A 20,653-nucleotide genomic window follows, 5' to 3' on the forward strand; every position below is an offset into this window, starting at 1 on the left:
GAGAGATTCCAGGCTCCTACGGGGACCCGGGGGACCGCCTCCGAGTAGATTTTCTGCAAACGCCAGGGAGACCGCTTGCCTCGTCTTTGTGAAACGCTCCGACGATAATTGGTCCGCTGATCTCATTCGCATCGATTACCGTAACGAACAATTTACTTTTATCTCCGAGTTCTCAGTGCTGGGAAAAGCATCGGTATTCTTCGCTCAGAAGCATCGGGATTCCAGTCCGACGGTACTAAGTGATTGCTTTTAATGTTGCTATCGACGGGCGTTCGTTGAGAGATTTTAACAAAAATTCCGCGAAGCTATTCGGCAAATCCCAACTTTGTCCATTTTTCCTGATACAATTCTCCAAGGATGTTTATTAAAAATTTCCAGAGCTCTGCGAGCTTAATGAGCCAGCTCCACCTTGCAGGGAAAAGTGTTTTGTAGGTTCGGTTAGAATTGCAGCTAAAAATATTGACTCGTTCTCGACTTGGGATGTTCGCAGTCTTGCCGCGCGCGATGCGCAGCGCCCACTTTGGCGCTTTATATTTCCTTCAAATTTTAATATTTCTAAGGTTTCTTGGTCTTAAAATGCGTGTTATATCCGCGATAAAGTACTGCAAAGCGTGCGAATGATTTGAGTCATCACTCTTCCTTCGATCCAACCCCAAAGAAGCCGTTCATTGTAGCCGTTTAATACCCCTGCACCCCCTCAAACGGATGTTAGTTTCGTGATCCGAAAGAAGCGTGTAGTATTTGACTATTTGTTGCAACGTGGTATAGTTGCCTGCGAAATTATTTCGAAGGTAGCTATTGTATTTGCGTGATCGTTGAAAAGTACGCGCAGTTAGGAGGGCACGTGAAAGATTCGATCGCATAGACGAGGCGTGCTGGCGAATCGGATGAGCTTCTCACAGGGAAAACGTAACGCATTCCATCGATAACCCATAGATACGGATAAGATTCAACGGGAAGGAGTGCCTGCCGCGACTTTTTATGGTTAGCTGCTAAAGTCAGCAAAGACAATGAAAACATCTCGGTAAATCAGGGGAGAAGACCGGTAAGGAGATTAGTAGAGCTTACAAGGCATTACGATGGGACGAGGCGGAAGAAGGCAGGCCACAGTCATTTCAACTTGGAAGCTGGCTGACCTCGCTTCGTCTTTTTCCTTCTTCCACCGTTTGTCTTCGTTGTATCCGCCGCTTCCTCTTTCGCTTTCTTTCTCCTCCTCCTACTGCCTCCTCGCTCTTTACCAGTACTCTTAGGACTTCTCCCTCTCTGCCTCTCTGTTCCTCTTGGGCACTTGGTCGCGCGGAGTTAACCACCCGTGAAGCGGCACAATATATCTCGGAGATAATTCGCTTGTTAGGGTCGTACGCCTTTACATTAATCCATCTACTCGCAGTCTTTCTTGTAACCCGCCTCTTTTGCACATGAGCCCGACGACAGGGTCCTTTGCGCCGTCTCGCTCACCGACAAAAAATTGCCGTCTCAATTTAGCTGCGGCAACATCTATTCCGCTCTTTGCCTTTCCGCGACTTCTTTTCCCGATTTTATGAAGCGCTACGGTCACGCGATATGTAAGAGGATTTTATATAGCACACGCTCCACTTACACACCCCTGCGGCCGCTGCGAGTATTATTGCTTCAGAGGGCAAGCAGACTTGCCATCGAAGCTTCTCGCCGAATGCTCAACTGGAGATTAATCCTCAGTAGCTACTTTTAGAGTTTGTAACTTATACAATTATTATTGTAAATAGCTTCTGCAGCTCTTATTAACCGTATTGTACTTTGCATCGTTTCTGGCAGTGGTATTTAAGAAGATAGGTGTAGATAGGTAACTACTTTGAATCGGTTCTTTAGGCTCCATGGCATCAAGTGTTTGAGAAGTATAATTTCTTTAACATTTATGCCGAAGCTACGTTGTGGAAAATTATCCAAGAAATTGATGTTAGAGGGTCTTCATAATTTGTATTATTTTGGATATTCTACGAGAGGGCAACATACTAATGAGTCGAAAAATAGATTGTATAATTTAGGAAATCAATTTTAAAAAAGCTAGCAAGCTGTTCAGAGAAATATTATTCCAAAGAGATATGATAAAAAAATAATAGTATCCATATCAATTGTGCAGAGAAATAGTTTGACAGATTTTGAAATTTGTAGCGAACGGATTAACTCTTCGTGATCATATGGGGTGGCAATATTTCATTTGGCAATATTTCTGTAAAGTTTTAGCCCTTAATATTGAAATTTACAAATCTGGCGAAATTTAAGAATAAATACCGCGTGTTTCCACAATTATTTTTTCAACTACAAACTTCCTCATATCAAAATTTGCATTTCTAGAAAAATACTATCAGAGCATGCTGTATGAGTACCTATTACAAATGTACAATTATCTGAAAAACTTAAAAGATTAAAAATTACGAAAATGGTAACTTAAAAACGACACTGAGGTGCAGTGAACCCTATATTACCAATTTATGATTATAAGAAGGTGTGACTACGGAGGGTTAATGGCGGAGGTAAACTTGAAATTTTTAACAAACGGGTTAACTGTTCGTGATCACATGGGGTGTATCGCACCCCCGGCAAAAGAATTTGAGTATTTGCCAATATTTCTGTAAAGTTTTAGCCCTTAATATTGAAATTTACAAATCTGGCGAATTTCAAGATTAAATACCGCGTGTTTCCACAACTATTTTTTCAACTACAAATTTCCTCATATCAAAATTTGCATTTCTAGAAAAATACTATCAGAGCATGCTGTATGAGTACCTATTACAAATGTACAATTATCTGAAAAACTTAAAAGATTAAAAATTACGAAAATGGTAACTTAAAAACGACACTGGGGTGCAGTGAACCCTATGTTACCAATTTATGATTATAAGGAGGTGTGGCCACGGAGGGTTTTCCTGATTGACAATATTTATATCCGATCTGATTATACTAAAACACAGAAACCTGCAGGTACACTAATTCAGCTGAAACCCAAAGGCTACACCTTCCACGTTTTGCGTCGCACTACTAGTGTCCTACTACCTCGCGATGTTCGAATAATAACATAAACTAAGTTAAAAAGAAATGTGAGAGAGCGTATGCTGTCCTAAAAAGTTAATCACGTAGAAAATTATGATACTGCAATAAAATAAAATTTCAGTATACGCGTTGTTAATACCTATCGCATAATACTTGTTTGGCAGAATGCGCCTGCGGATAATACGTGATCCGTGTCTTATCTACTATTCTTTCAAATTATAGAGGAAACGTATGAGAAGAACCACCGAAGCGCGTCACGTCCAACTGAAATTGAAATAACGAACGTGCAATATGTGGAGCGTAGTGACCTATTGATACGAGGATATTTATAAACCTGCTCATTAGCTTATTTCTCTTTATACTGTCGAATTTAAAGACTTACGAGATCGTTGCGTTTGTCCAGCATGTTTGGGTCCGTTCCACTGTTACGAGTATACCTACGTCAGCGAAACGAAGATATGCCTGAAGGCCCGTAGGTAACTCGGAACGGTGTGCGAGGCACTTGTCGTCATGTCGATGCTCGCGATACCACCGTCCGCCTGTCACTCGGCCTCGATTGATCGGTTCTCGCTTCGCGTCTCGATCTCTCTTCCTTCTCCCCTTTCACGCTCCTTCTGCCCGTCTCACTCTTCTCACGGCCTATCTTTCGTAAGAGACCATTCTCCCCGTCTTCATCGTGCTTGTACCCTTTATCGTCGTTTCGCTTACACGCGTACGCTCCTCGCGCCCGACGCGGCCATCGATTCACTAATTTGATATACGAAAAGCTGCCTAACTAGGGAACGATCAATTTCACTGTAACAATATAATTATACCTCGCAGCGTACACTGTAGCCGGCGATGTACGTGTAACGGTACCGCTGCGGGCTTGACACTTCGGAACTGTCGCAATGATTTAATTACACCGTCTAGATGCGTGTCCCACGGGGTGTATCTGTTCAGCTATTGGATAGATTGGGTCGCAGGACGGTGCATCGGTGAAAAGCGGGCGCGTAAACGGGAAATTAATTACTCGTTGTCTTGCTTCGGATAACAATTAAGAATACAATTAAGAATGTTTGAAATTACGAAGAGACTATGTCGCTACTTGTGAGTACTTAAACGAAAGACAGTGGACATGTGCGCTCTATTTGAAGCACTACTTATAACTCCGGATATAACCACTATTTTTGGGTACAATTTTTTTTTCATATTCTCTAAAGATTGACAAATAAAGCCACAAAGCTGGAAGTATATATATTTAATGGTTTTGTTTTAAAAAATTCCCAAGTTTCGCATCATTTTTTGTTCGTCAAGATAGGGAGAGTATCCCTGACCCGTTAAAATAATATATTTGGAATATTATTTCTTTATGTAACTACTATTTCAAACAAAAGTTTATTTGTCAAATCCTGTATCACTCGACGAAATAAATTTATTTATTTCTTTTTATCTATTTCGAAAACCTACTTTCCCCAGCCCTGATCTGCAGGGGGAGTTGGGGTACTGTGATGCAAGGGGCACAATGAAACATCGTGTTTTGAACTTCTAACTGTTTATAGATATCAAGATACTGTTAATGTTTCATTGTGCCCCTTGCATCAAAGTGCCTCAACTCCCCTTATGCAGGATATGCACCTGAGCTACATACCTGTGATGAGATCTTTTGCCAGGTGACGTATATACACGTTCGATATGTAGATGATCGGAATAGGTCGCTGAAAGAATGTACTAATATTTATTGGATAATATAAGATTTTACACTAGTATAAAACAGGGTGGTCTCCGCAACTGAGTCAAGTCATATTCGTTTTCTGGTTACAATTCGAAAAAAGTGTTAGGGTAAACAGATGAAGCCGGGAATCCACCGGGAAGCTGAGCTAAGCTATGCGATGCTATGTTTTAGCTTAGCTTTTGGTGGAAACGGTTCCATAAGAATGTATTGGAGCAAATTTTTTTAAAACGTATCATGGCATAGCATCGCATAGCATAGCTTAGCTTCCAGGTGGATTCCCTGCTTGAATGGTTAAAAAATGAACCTTCTTATGCCAAAATTTTGTTTTGTCAATAAACAGGCTGCTCTATGGTTTTATCCTTACAAGAATAATCGTGTACGTAGTGGTGCACCTGTACGCTCCGCTTCCGTTCGGTGGCTGGCACGTGGTAAGAGCAGTGCGTAAGAGCGTAGGTGCAACAACGCGTCCAGATTATCGGCTACTATGGTGTGCTACCGTGACAGAAACCGTAAAGTCACGGCAAAGAGAGACATTTTATGGCGGAGCCGGGGGGCAAACAACGGCAAGATAATCCCCGTGATCATGTCCCGAGTCACGTTGTCGATACATTAAGGCGCTCTTAAATTTATCTAGCACCTAGTAACTCACGCGGTAGTAACGTTCGATGATCGTCACAAGAACAGAAAGTCTATTAACTCGCCATAAAGCACAGGTCCGCGTTAGCCACGGATATTAAAAGAAATTTATAAGCTTACCTTCCTCTCAGTGTAAGCTTCTACGCTATTACTATTACACCATCCAGAACCTTGGGGAGAAGAGCATCTTTTTACTGTTCAAACATTACATTTTCATGCTCGCGATCGTATAAATCACATCGTCGGCGTTTCCAATTAATATTCAGGTCACATTCATTTTTTCTGTGGACCCGTACTAACTTTTAACAGCAATCTGCGCAAAATTGTCCTCAACTAAGGTGTAATGTTTAATTTTTTATTGTTAAATGCCTTATTTTTCTTGTACGTGTGCTACTGTGTTAATTATTGTAGAAATTTGGCTTGTCCCTTAATAATAATAGTTACAGTAATATTAATTACTTGTAATAGCATCCAGAAACTTAACTATTTAGTAAAGAAATTTAAAAATATTGTTTTTTAAATTAAAGCTATGCTCAACATTGTAAGCTTTGATATTAGAGTTGATATTGAATCCGCTGGAGTACGTCTCCTACAAATTCGATTTTGAAAACAGCATATTTATAACAGTATCGTATCTATATATGGAACTGTTTTCCCTCTTTTATAAAAATCTTCAGATTTCACATTAAAGAAAGAACTTATCGCATTTTTTGACCTCCAAATTATAAAAGTTTTCTCGTCTAAACTGTTCCGAGGTCTTAAATCACATAAGGGTAATTTCGGAGATTACTTACCCCCTCCCTCCCCCAGTATAAGAAGTCGTAAAATTGTATACTCCACCCCCGTTCCAAAGAAAAATTCTGTGGGGTTAAATAAGCACCACCCTAATGCATATATTTCTGAAGGTTCCGAGTTCACATAAACCTAGAGGAACAGTACAAAAATGATACGGATGAAAGGAAAGTCCTAATCAGTAAAGCTGAATGGATCGCGAGTTACGTCACTTATCGGCGACGCGTTACAAGGCAGTTTGCAAATATTCTACTGGCCGTTGCTGATGAGTTAAGGTATAACGACCGCATTAAGCGGTCAATAATGTACAGGAACAAGTACTTGAAGCTTCAGCGAGAGTAATCGGTGTGCGGCAGACGAAGGGTTTATTATACTTAAGAACCGTTGCATAATGATGAGCCGGTGTGCAGGGCGCTAAATAATAAAACCGTCCGATTAGGACATCAGTCGGCGATCGTGGCCCTCGGTAAAATACTTGGGAAAGCTCTCTTCGCCTCGCGAAGAGTATCGACGCTGGCCAATCAGGCCAGTCAGAAAGAAACAGGCTGCCACCAGCCTCGCCGAGACAGCTCCTATAATCTGATTGAAGTTGCTCGATGGCTAATGAGCAACGTCCTCGCATTCCTTTCTCACCTCTCCTCCACCCTTTACGCGTGCCATCACATGTACACGCGTTTCGAAAGTTTTCGTGGCAGTTCCAACCATGTCTATGGTTCCAACCCCCTCCGCGTTATTTTCTTTTATTAGCGAGCGTCACACCGGTTGACTCGTGTCTTCAACGCCGCGATACGACTGCACGCGTGTACGAACAAAATGGACTGCAAATATCAGAGACGAAGGAAGGACTTGTACACACACTTCCAGGAGACGAACGATCGTGAAGTTATGCGTGTAATGGGAGAGGAACAAATGGCTGTCCTGGATTCTATTTTTTCGCGAATCGCGGAGCGAGTGGTAATCGAATTGTGTTAGTTACAGTTATTACTGGTAGCACGGGGGTTGTTGTCGTTTTATTTTACGAAGAGAGCTGATTAAAGTATTTGAATCTATGCATTTAAAATGCCTCGGATTTTTGCTGGAGATTTTTCACTTAAGTATGAAAGCTTGAAGGCGAAAGATAATGTCGTATAAATTGAATCAAAGTTTTCAAATCTCTACACATAAGTGTGGAAAGTACTTACGTGAATCAGAATGAGACTTGACCAGTCAGAATGATCAATCATGCTTAAATGCATTAAATTATACTGATTGTGTAGGTTGCAGTGACCCACACGTCAGGCGCCAATTGAATCCTATGTGACTACCGAATAAAAATTTTGCACTTGACGAGACTTTAATTCATGCCATTCTAGATATTCAGTCGTAGTTTTCCCACAAAAGGGAAATGTATACGGAAAATTCTCGTTACTATATGCATTATATAACTTAAGAAATTAATTAAATCATTGCTCGTCACCAACCTTTAAGGGGGAAGCCCTATTTAGGACGCTAGGAATAAGGTGATTCTTGGGAATTTTTTCTAAGAAACTGTCGATCGGATCTTTTCCAAACTTTCAGGGTATTTTAGTTCACATTCAAACAATAAAAATTATTTTTTTCGTTACAAAGTGAGCGGTAGAAATGGAGATATAGGAACACGTTTGTTAGGACTCGCACGCCAGAGTTGCAAATTTGCGATTGTAATGGTGGCCCAAAATCTTCTCTGAAATAAAAAAACCAAGGTTTTTCTTATTTCTAGTAAAATTACATTGTCGATGGACCTATAACTTTGATAAATAAATTGAATTGAACGAGTCTTTTTTCATAAATAGTACGAAATATCTTGGAGCAGAATCGTAACTTTTTCTTTCAAGTCCCACCAATTATTAAATGCTAATAATATTATTAAATGCTAATAATATTATTAAATGCTAATAATATTATTAAATGCTAATAATATTATTAACTTCCTTTGATCGTCAACCTGAACTCGTTAATAAGTAATCGTGTGTGCTTTTGGTCGACAATTAGAAAATCTAGATCGCACAGAAGACGTGGAAATCCAAGTATAACTCGAGCAATTAGATCGCAGTGCACGAGCGTTTCCTCTCGCGCCGGCTAGATACTTTATCCAGTTTACCAAAGAGCGAAGAGGGTGTTATTTGCATCGGTCGTTTCTGCCAGCGTTTGTAACCGGGCTTAAACGAATCTCAAATGAAACGGTCTAACGATATTAAACCTGTCTGTCAACGGACTGTCGAGATAGGATCGCGACCGAGGGTCGTAAACGGCCGGCGCGCACCTTTGTAACATGGCCAACATCGAACGAGCCTCGTCGATTTGTTTTACGAGCCATTTTGCCATATTTCGCGCCCTCATCGTTCTCTCGTCATCTCGTAATCGCCGTCATCATCATTATCGTCGTGATCTCCCGTTCCGTCGGGCTTCTTCCTCCTTGTGACGACGAAGAGATTGGCGACCTCTTCGGAGGCTGGACCGTGATCACAGACATCTTCGTTGGAATCTCTCTCTTGGCGCCATGTTCTCGATTTGCATGTACGGTATAGGGCGGGAAATCGTGATTTGCAAGTGGATTTTCGCCGGGGAAAATAAATAATCGTTTTCTGTTCCGTGACGTATCGGGTACATTGAAAGGTGTGGCTCTTAAGGGGACACTCTACTCTCTCGGTCGAAAAATCCGACACTTCTCGGTGATGGTTTTTATAATGAAATACACACTTAACGTTCTCGAATTTCGCGGGGTATGTTGTACCACTCTTGAAATACAAGAAAACATCTTTGTTGTTTGTTTATTTTACTGGTTTACTTAAATATTTCGCAGTGAAGTTGGCGTTTTCAGAATTGCTGGCGGTTGAAATTTCGGACCACTGGATCATCGGAAATAAAGAAACATATTTTTAATTTTCAGGAGTATGGCTATCTAGCTAATTACAAATATTTTAAGATTTTTTAATATTTTCCCACAATTTGTATCTATTAAACAGAAAAGAATTGTGATATTAAGAGTAGTAGAAAACGCAGAATTCTAACTTAAATTAGCATTCACAATTATCGTACTGTTTAAATATGTGTGAACATTTACGTCAATTTTAGTGATTCAAATCTTCTTTTTGACTAATGCAATGAAAATGCAGCATCACGAATATGAACTAATGGCAAATTAAATGAATTACGTTGCCTTCGTGTTGGTCGCAGTATTGCAAAGGAATTCATCGCCGTTTATTCTCTGCGGTATCCTCGTAATTGCACAGGATTTCAGAACGCTTTGACATGGTATAATTGATGCTATGAAACCATGGTATGCAGTCGATTCATTCTAGAAATTATCCGATAATTCATACAATAATATTACATTGATATTCTCCAGGCAAATGCAGAGCGTTCACAAATTCCTGCCACAATGCTGGCATACATTAGTAAACAGAGGGCCAACAAATAACTCCTGTTGGTATAAGTTAATTTTACCTGTTTATTTCATCAATATATTTAGCAAAAATATTTTAATCGCGCCCTATTACAACAAGCAAATGCTTTTCTACATGAGTGAGTTTTATCCAGCATTTTATTTATATACGGTTTGGTAAATAGTAATGTAACTGGAAGATGTTTATTTACATATACATATTATTGAGAGACGAAGCTACAGTTTATTCACGATGATATAAATAATTTTCGTACCGTTCACGTTTAAGTAGATAACTTCGGTGTTTCTCAATATTTATGAGTACTTTTTTTGTATATTATTTGTTAATAGACAACGGTTATATGGACAGCAACATAAATAAAATTGAAGCATCTTTAACAAATGAAATAGTAATAAACCGAAGAAACGAAGAGTGCACAGCGCACTCGGGTGATTATGTATTAATAACAGCCAAAGTTGCAAATAGTTGCAGCCAATTTTTTTATGGCTGTTAGTAGATGGTATCTGCTTTCAATTAGTACTATCTAGAGCCCGGAGGAAGGCGGAGCTTTGTTTATAAGCCTAAAAGAGTTAATGAAAACTTGAAATACTGGGTAGCTTCATTTGAAGTCGTATAGTGGGATTACAGTGAAGAATTTTCGAAAAATATTTATGTCACAAATAAGCTGAGACTATACACATTCGAAATACACGCGGTAAAAAAATAAAAATATCTAGAGGAATTCAGAAAAAATTCGACAATCTCGTACGAATATTGACACGTTTCCCGTTAGAATACGAAAGGTTAACTTCGGATCAAGTTTTCTTTGCAATTAACATGAATATGACATATCTGTCATATACGTTAGATACGTTGGTCTATTGGCTTTCAGGATATAGTGATGGATACATAAAAATACGAAAAAAAATTCGAATGACGAATTAATTCGTCTTCCCCAGTTAATAGAGCAAGGGAAACATAACTTAATTTAACTTAATTTAACTTAATTTAACTTAATTTAACTTAATTTAACTTAATTTAACTTAATTTAACTTAATTTAACTTAATTTAACTTAATTTAACTTAATTTAACTTAATTTAACTTAATTTAACTTAATTTAATTTAACTCAACTTAATTTAATTCAACTCAACTTAACTCAACTTAAGTCAACTCAACATAACTCGACTTAACTTGACTTAACTCCACTTAACTGAATTTTAATTTTGCCGCTTACCTTGACATTTAAAAAGTGAATACAATACGCGTGCACCATGAATTTGTGAACACCTTGTGTATGAGACAGAATCGAGGTGTCCGTTTGCGTTTCCTTAAGGACAATTGAAAAAGCGCGTCGAACATTTCGGATATCCTAAGACCAGGAGTACAACCAGAAGCATCTGCTTTACAATCGTGAAGGTAGACGTGACGTGCGGTGCAGTGGTGCCCGATAACATCTGTAAGACGGGAACCGGTACCCCGGGCACAAGCCATTGCAATTTCTCCCGTAAGATGCGGTTAAAGAATGTGGTTAACGTATCGTATCGAAATGGCGGTCTTTAAGGTATCCTCCGAAAAATTATATCACTATGCGACAGACTTTTGGTTGTAAATGTAATATTACTTTTAAAGTCAGTGCTTGAACCGCAGAATCTTCCATGTGGCATAACGATTACGATCAAAACGCGTGCTTTAAAATATTTTACATAGAAATGGCTGCTAAACGAGACTAGTTTATTATAATTGTGAAATAATATGTGGTACAGTTTAATTATTGCGAGAGGACTGCTTTTAATTCAATTGCACAAACATTTTTTAATATTCATTACCCACAACACATTGTTCAATCGATATTTTAGACTTTATTCAAAGATTATAATTAAATGTATCAGGCAACATAGTTAGTGAAATGTTTAAATGAATCTACTACGATGCAGTTAATATTGATTAAAATTTATTTTGCTCTATATTGTATAATTCCACAGCGAAGAGTATATTATAGTACACAGGGTGTAATATAGTCAGTTATTAAAAAACTTATGTTGCTTTATCAATTTTTAAACAATGTTAACATAATACATTTATTTTTTTGAACATCAGATTTCATACTTTAGACTTACACATTTTTTATGTGCATTTTTATCACCAATTTGATTTGGTGTAGGGTGACTCCGTTAATTTTGAAACGCGATATCTCGCCAGTGTAAGTAGATACAGGGAAAAGATAAAACTATTTGAAAGCATGATTAATTATGTTTATCGCCTAATAATTACAGATATTTAGCTCGTATAGTTTAACAATAAAATTAAAAATACAAAACTCTTCAAAAGTGACATTTCACCTAAGGTGGGTGGGTAATACCGAGTCGCTCTATGTACATTTACGCACTTAATAACTACATATATGTAAATAATGGCCAGAAAGTATGTGTCGCTATTATATTAATGCCTACGTAGAAACTGAACTATTTGCAACGCTATGAAGTTCTATTAGGTTCAATTGTACACTTATGACCGTGTCTCAAGTAGGGACTTTGGATGAGCGGATCAACGATAGTAACCATGATGCGTGTCTATTGCCTCTCACCAGTAATGTTTATAATAGCAAGGGTATCTTTATAACCGCCTCGCGTAATGGAATTAGGTACGCGCTGATTTTCAGTCTCCCTCGATCATCTCGACACTCTTTCGCACGTTGTATCGTCCTTTGCTTTCGCCAGCTCCTCCGTGCTACCAAGTAATAACTGCGACTACGACGCGACACCTCCTTATTACTACGCCACGCTAATAGCTTCAGAGCCCACTTCGCTTCTCTTTCCCCAGTCGTTTTAATAAGTTTGACATAATCACCCGCGGTACTGATTACGCAACTTAGCGACTGGCCCTTGTGGCCCAAGTTATTCCTATATTCAAATCGTTATAACACGCTTAGTATATCTTCGTTTTTCTTCCTCTTTTTCTTCTTTACAGTGTCCGCCGGTTTCCTAGAAATTTCAACGAAATTTACACCTCCACGATTATGAAGAACACAATTAATTGTTAAATAAAGTTACAACAGTGATTCGATGTTTTTATGTTGTATACTTTCCTCGGTGAATTATAAATACCACCTCGCGAAATAAATAATTTTTAAATACTATTTTCCTTTAAATAATTAAAGGAAAATAGTATTAAATAATTAAAGGAAAATAGTATTAAATAATTAAAGGAAAATAGTATTAAATAATTAAAGGAAAATAGTATTAAATAATTAAAGGAAAATAGTATTAAATAATGAAAGGAAAATAGTATTTAAGAATAATCTGAGATGATTAAATTTTTTAAATTGATGCTTTATAAGATCGTCAAAATAAAAACAGGTAGGAAACTGTTTGCAACGATGATTTGAATAGTAAATCAGTAACTAATTACTTTGTGTTAGAATGTATCTTCGAGCAAACTAAAATTGTAATTAAAGGACAGAAGTATGATTTTGGCCAAAAAGTTTTATAAAATTTTTTAAGAAATTTTAAAGACCAATTTTATATGTAAACCCAAAACTTTTGATGCATTTAACTGGAGTTTAGTATCTCGAATATCGCTCCAATCTTCCAAAATATACTTTCAAATTGTGCAACTGAAACGTCACATAGAAAAAAATGCGTTTCCTTGTCCACCCGATTATTACACTGCAAACGAAAATTTAGTTTCACACGATCGCATCATAGAATAATTTTTCTATCTGAATAATTTCAGAAGCTGTTGTCTTGTCATAATTATCATCTACAAAGTCCACGCAGCTTTCTAATCAATTTTCAAAACGATTATATTCCAACGAGCATCCACTCAGCGTTGTTTGTTCTGCGACTCTTTCAACGCCGCAGTATCCCCCGTTACACCGTAGTGTACCTCCCCCGCATGCACGACAACCCGTCGCAGTTATAGGTATGTTTATGCAAACAGTGTAATCCGAAGATGCCTCCACTGTTGCAATAACTTACGACAGTTGCGCATTTGAATACTTATTACATTTCACAGCAGCGGAAGCAGAGACAGTAATACAGAGCAGTGGTTGATAAAACTTCGCAGCATTGCACTCGGAACAACAACGTGAAAAAAAAAATTAAAAATACATCAACAGTGCCTCGCGTGAATAAATCGTCACTTCGCATCTAACCACATTGACAACAAGCCCACACAGCGGATCAATGTTCGCAAGGATATCGAACGATTTGTAACAATTACGAACTGATCTCTGAGAGCAGATAGTGGCCCGTGGTACGGCAATAACCCTATGTCATTCTGAGCCTCAGGCACGGGCTTGTAGAGCAGCTTGTTGTAGGAGAGCAAAGCCTCGGATACGTTTGGTGTCCGGTGATCGTGTTAGCGTGTAACGGTGCCACCCCATTCTCGTCCCTTCTGTCGTTATCTCCTCCGTTAAAGCTACGTACACCTTGATCGGTTTACATATGCTGATCGCCCAAAACGCTTTCCGCTAAACGATATTTTCTAATCAGTTGAACCGCACAGTGCCGCTGAGCGGTATACCACGGCTCAGAGTCGCCGCGATACGGGAGGACGTTTTCCCAGTGCCGTGGACAGAATTTTATACGCCACAACCTTCCTTACTATTTAAAGCACGGTCGTAAAACTTCTTTCTTCTGCTTGCGGTAATATAGTGCCTTCTGGCCCCGTTATCCTTGCGAACAAACGCCTGGAGAAAAAGGAGGAATCGTAAGAATATTCATCGTCTGCCGGGCCCCGTCGTCGCTGGAAAATCGAGTATTGCTCGTTAACGGGGAAGGAAAAGGGCGGGGGGAGCCGGGGACGTTGGGGGAAGAAAATAATGGTAGGAACGGGTAGGGGTAACCGTGGCGAATAAGAAAAAGGGAACGTTCACGAAATTGTTTCGCGTATTTCACCGTCGGGCTTTCTGTCGATCGGAATGTACGATAGGCAGCCAAACTGGTCGCACGCTTCGGCGACAAGCGGCCCGTACAGGCGTCCGTCGCAATCCTCCCGATCGTTTACCTTTAATTCCTTTCGGGGAAAACGAGAGAGTGAGAGAGAGAGGTCCGTTTCGGTGTGGGCTTGCACGCGCTCGGCGATGATGCTCGCCGGTTTTTCATCGGGGCGACACCTTTATCGGTAACAGCCGTAGCATATTTCCAGCTGGTACCCGGCATGCGATAATAACAGGATATTACGATTCCAGATAGATATCCGTGAAACTTCCTTCGCCCTCACCCCTTGCTTTATTTTTCCCTTTACCTTCGGAGGCTGACTTTTTTCTCTTTGCTCCGCCTGGTCCCTTTTTGGGCAGCGCCAAAGTACTCCTTTGGATCGCGTCGGCGCTGATTGTGAGGGAACCTCTCGCGAACATAATGGACTGAAACACGAAACGTATGCAAACCTGAAATAATACGACACTCGGGGCCCTTCGCTCCGAGATCGTCCCCCACCCCACTTTTCCCATATACCCTCCCCTCCGCCCGCTTCTTTTCCTTCTTATATCATCAGCTTCTTCTGGTAACGTACCCTACCCTCACCCTCGTCATATTCAACTACGGTCCCACCTCCTGTCCGGGATCTTCTCGTAGAACTTGAAACTTAAGACAATGTAATGAGCTGGTCACTTGCCGAAAAGGCTCCGCGGCCTTTCGGGTCCGCGCGGGGTTACCTGCCTCTCTGCCCGTGGAAGCTGGCTCGCTGGATTTATTTCGAAATATGATTCGGACGACGGTACCGAAGTTCTGTTGTAGGGTAACTGGTATTGATACTAGTGTGTGCGAGATAATACAAGGAAATGACGTGGAAGTAATTTTTAAAATGATGGTATGAGTGGGACAGTAGGGTGGTCCTTATTTTTCAACTTTAAAATTTGTATTGTCTGACTCGCTTAAAATCTTATATTTGACAAAAAAAATATGTTCGTGTTTTTTATTTGTATATTTTGATGTATAAAGGTCCCTCAAGGACTTTATATTTCGCATGTATCACAGGTTTGGCAACTGCGACTTTCCATAATTGTCACTTGTCAATTTTAATGAAACGGGGCCCACATTTATATATCAGAATCCGAAACCATGCTTTTATCTATGCGTTTAACAACCCGAATATGTAGAATGTACGTCAAAGTTTGCGTCTGCATCTGATTCGAGAGCTGCTGTTCAGAGAAATTTAAATGTGCATATAAAGCCTTATGCCACAACACAATACAGTACACACTCGTTATAAACCCGTTTCGTCTATGCGATGTGTGCCCGAATTTTACTGTTATACTCTCACTTAAAAGTTAATAAAACTATTTTGTCCTCGTTGCAAAAATTTCTATCAATTTATACCAAAATAGTAATATTTCTGAGAGGGTCAGAAGAAAATTTTAAAAACTTTGATTTTTTACCATACATGTAAGGACCACCCTATGGGACAGGTTAGATTATTATAAAAACAACTTTATCGCGAGATCTTGTTCGGCACAGTAAATTATGATAATTACGGCTTTTTTCTTCTGCTATTTTCGATTTTAAAAGTAGGTCAGACTCAACGAAAATACTTGGTTGTAGTCCCCGCGAGAGTCATAGGTGTGCAGAATAAGCAGAAAAATTGATAAAGCAATCTGTTCGATAGATTTTCAGATTTTATCTTCACGATGTGGATAAACGACGTTTCGAAAAAAAAGCGTTCCAAGTTTTCATCTATAGAGGCTGAGCTTCTGCGCTCCCTACAAAATGCCTCTATAGAAGCTAAAACAATCGGAATTTTTCCACGAAAATTTAACAGTACATTCTTGCGGATATATACTTTCGAAAAATGTTTAAAAAAAATCGATTCTTTCAACCCGTCTATCCGGAACGACCCCTTAAATACACCCTCAGCCAGCAGCAAAGTAAGTCGCACTTATTACGCACAAGTAAAACTCACGTTTCTAAGATACTTCTGTTTAAAATAATAAACAATAGCAGAGGAATATATCTGTGGCGGGCGGGCAAACGAGTATAAGTCAGACTTATTATTTCTGCAGGAAGACACTTAGGATATTCAAAGTGCTACGTAAGATCAGGTGTTAAATTTTGGACGTGAAAGTTGATAACACATATGTTAAAGGAAACTTTTACTTTTAACTTCGATTCACCAAAAAGAAACTGTCCGCGCTTGAGGTGAAATTTGACTTATACTCGTTTGCCCGCCCACCGGAGATATGTGTCCGAGAGTATCAAACGCGTACAGTTGTATGCGCGTGTTCGAAAGAACGACTTCGCAAGAGCGTCTACAGAAGATTATATTTCTGATACTTCTCCTCGTAATTAATGCACCTCCCCGTCACTCGGAAGAGGACCCGCAAACATCCACGGCATAACAAGCATAGAGAGGAAGACGTTGGCGGCGTCTAGTCCGTCGGACAAAGCTGACGTTCGTTCACAAGCTGTGAAATTGAATTCAGATCCCTTGGAAGACTCCCATGGCTGCCAGCCGACAGGACATGGGTTAGCTTGGGGGTATACACGCGTGTACGTACACGTGGCACTTGGTTTTATCGCATGGGTCGCGTGTTCCATGGGGGTTGCTCGTTGTGAGGGGTGACAGGCTGGACCCCACAGCTACGTCCTGACAGCCGGCTCTCCATGCAGCACTTCCGAAATTATAAATTAAATTTCATCTCCGTACTTTCGTGGGATTCTTCTTCGCGAAGTCCTTGCCGTCTTCCTTTCTTTCTCCCGTTTTATTTCCCTTTTTATGGCGGAACAAGGTGAAACGTTCGTGGGTCGTTTACTCTCGGAATTGTTGTTTCGCAGGCGGCATTAAACGCGAGACGCGACACCTTAACAATTGATTTTTACAGATCCAGGGTTAACAGATCTTTCGAGTGAAATGTAGACATGTTCTTTTCCGTAAGGTCGCTTCTTAAATCTGCTTCCCATACAGAAAAACAGAGTTTTCGTTTCAAAATACAATAGTTCCACTTTTATATATCTGGAAGTGAGGATTTTGGAATTTTATGAAATTTTGTTTTAGTTAATTGGCAGGTATAAACTATTAAAGCTGTGTTTCCCAACCTTTTTTAGTCGCAATCAGTTTTTACAATATTCGAATAACCTGCGAACCCCTGTATGAGGTAAGGTAAATATTTTCTCCCTTTCATTTATGGGGAATCAGTGTTGCATCATTAAATGAATATAACAATGCAACCATATTAGAATAAATAAGTACTAAAAATCGTCAATTAAAAATAACCGTGGCGATCACACAGAAAACACTTCGCGACCCACAGGTTGGGAATCACTGCATTAAATTGTTTGATCTCGTGAGAAGCATTTACACACAACTAGCTTTACTATTCGACTTCGGTCGGAATTTAGATTCTGATACTATAAAAAAATGTTTTTACTGTTTTTTTTTGTGAAATTAGTCGCATTTATCTGGATTAGCCAGGCATAATGAGCTCAGGTATATTTTGCGATCCCAGAGTTTATCGTTCGAAAGTTTTTAGGCGCCAGACAAACCCACAAACATATAAACTGCACGCTTTATAGTATAAGGTAATCTCTTTAGATTTGAGAGATGTATATAATTCCATTAATTAATGTAATTATTTACATATTTTCTTTTGCAGTAGTAACTCTAACATAATACTTGTAATTAAACTCGAATAATGCTGGCAGAGATTTTTGTACCCTGGTGTTAAAGGTGAAGTCATAATAATTTCATGTTATGGGTTAAATGAAAAAATAAGTGTGATAGATTGAATCTAATTTGTGGACCGTAATGTACATTCCAGTAAGATAATTAATTCCAGTTCGCTTGTTGACCTTTCAACAGGAACTGTGTATGTAATTCAGAACTTGTTTGTTACTAAATTATGTACACAGGATACATTTTATCCAATTATGCATTAACACGTAATTAACAATCGTCCACTTGAGGGGATCCTTAATCAAACGCGTCAGCAATGACGTTAAAGGTATATAGCGTTTCTATCTAATAATCCATCCAATTATAGCGTCAGCGCCCAATCGCACTCGAACTGCCCGTGAGAAATTCGACGGCGGTAGCGCCATTGAATCAAAGGATGCTTAAGGTAGCTCCAGCTTTCGATAACAGATAGGGGAGCTGCTGGCTCGCCACGAAATGTAAGTCCGATGGATCGAGTGCGTGAGAAACCGAACGAGTACCCGTCATCGGGCAATGATTAATAGAGGGCGGCGCGATAGCGTCGACTGTCCTTAAGAGAACAAGATTCCTTCATTCTTGCTTCTCTACTGTCCCGTGGACGTACACGGTGTCCCATAAGCACCTGACATCTCAAATATCCCCCAGAATCGTCGGATCGGCCGGGCATCGATCATCGAAAATATGTCAGGCATAGTCGATCAGAGTCCATTGGTGTCCTCGTGCGCTGGTGTCCGTCGAAGTCTTGCGCCCAGCAAAGACTGTGAAATTCTCCACATAGGTAATAACGACCTGCTAGCAATTTAAAGGTAAGATAATTATGCACATGGCCGAAAACAGTGCAATAGCCACAAACGATACATCTACCCTACAGTCATCTTCTACGTTCGTATAAAATTGTCAAAAATATTACTCAATTATATAGCAAATATAGTTTATAATTTATAATTTGCACGTATTCAAATATAAAAGTATTAAAATATTAAATTAAATATTAAGAAGTATCATAATATTAAAAAATATTAAAATATTAATTTAAATATTAAAAAATATTAAAATATTAATTTAAATATTAAAAAATATTACAAAACTTTTAATGTTAAAAAATATTTAATTATTAATTTAAATATTCGGAAATATGATATTATTTTAAATATAAGAAATATTAAAATATTAATTTAAATATTAAATAATATAATATTAATTTGAATATTGAAAAATATTAAAATATTAATTTAAATATTAAATAATATAATATTAATTTGAATATTGAAAAATATTAAAATATTAATTTAAACATTAAATAATATAATATTAATTTGAATATTGAAAAATATTAAAAGATTAATTTAAATATTAAATAATATAATATTAATTTGAATATTGAAAAATATTAAAATATTAATTTAAATATTTAATATATACCTACATATCTGAAAATATTATCGAGTTGAATACTGCACAAAACGCCGTACCTACTTTCCCAAACTTGATTCCACCTTATGCGCCCCGATAATGGTGTTTGAAGGTGAATGTCCCCTGTTTCCTCGTCAAGGAACTCTGTGGCATTTGTCCAGAAGATCTTGACCTCTCCCAATTCGATCCCACTGAACTCTCGGGTGAATCTGTCAGCGCCCGTGTCCTCGCGGGCATATATGTATCGGTCTCAATCGGCGCTACGCCAATGTTATCGGGCATCTCGAAGAAATTATAGGCCGCTGCTGGAGCCAGAATGACTTGAGACAATGGTGTCCATCACCTGCCCGCTCCAAGTGCACGCCCTCCCACTCGAGCCCGATCGTATCTCCCGTATCAGCTTTGACGGCTCTGCTTAATTGGTTGGTGTTGACTTAATGTGTTTCAATATACCGTCCTGTCAGTCAAGCCCGTATCGCGGGCGAGTTCCTTTTTTACGGATATATTTAGCTATTGAAAGAGTCACTGCCACGCAATTAATCTTCCTTAATGTAAATTGGCGTGAACATTACATCCCTTCCGATGCTCCATGCACTAACAGCCAATAATCGACTGAGTAATATTGATACTCGATTCTGGCGAGTCGTCCAGCTTCTCATATAGGACATAGTGGACAAACATATAGGGTAAATCCGGGAGACGCAGTCGGGCCGGAGAGTTGGTCGAAACAGTTGATTCCTAGAGAATTAATTGTTCTGAACTTTAACACACTTTTGCATATACACAGCTGTAGAGTCTGAACATAGCGATTCGACTAACTCTCCAACGGTGTCTCCCGGATTTACCCTATAAAAAAAATACATACGGGTCCAATCAATAAACTCCTCCCTTTTGAAGTCGGTTAAAAAACAAAATCAAACGCGTAAAATATAATCGAATCGACTAGTATTGATAATGAATTATCAGCTAAAATTTAAGTTTCGGTAATAAATTGCTAAATATGTTAGGAAATC

The 20,653-nt window shown here is 38.9% G+C and overlaps 1 protein-coding gene and 1 long non-coding RNA gene across 3 annotated transcripts in view; one reads left to right on the forward strand and one right to left on the reverse strand.

Annotated features, from left to right (window-relative positions):
* LOC143369311 (uncharacterized) overlaps positions 1–3,558 on the reverse strand; it is a 76,078-nt gene extending 72,520 nt beyond the window's left edge. Inside the window, exon 1 of the long non-coding RNA XR_013085371.1 lies at positions 3,413–3,558. This is a non-coding gene — a long non-coding RNA (uncharacterized LOC143369311). The remainder of the gene's footprint in view (positions 1–3,412) is intronic.
* LOC143369301 (fibroblast growth factor 18) overlaps positions 1–20,653 on the forward strand; it is a 197,845-nt gene that overhangs the window by 39,849 nt on the left and 137,343 nt on the right. The window lies entirely within an intron of this gene.

The sequence above is a fragment of the Andrena cerasifolii genome, chromosome 5, assembly GCF_050908995.1.
Source record: "Andrena cerasifolii isolate SP2316 chromosome 5, iyAndCera1_principal, whole genome shotgun sequence".
In the NCBI taxonomy this organism is placed as follows: Eukaryota; Metazoa; Arthropoda; class Insecta; order Hymenoptera; family Andrenidae; genus Andrena; species Andrena cerasifolii.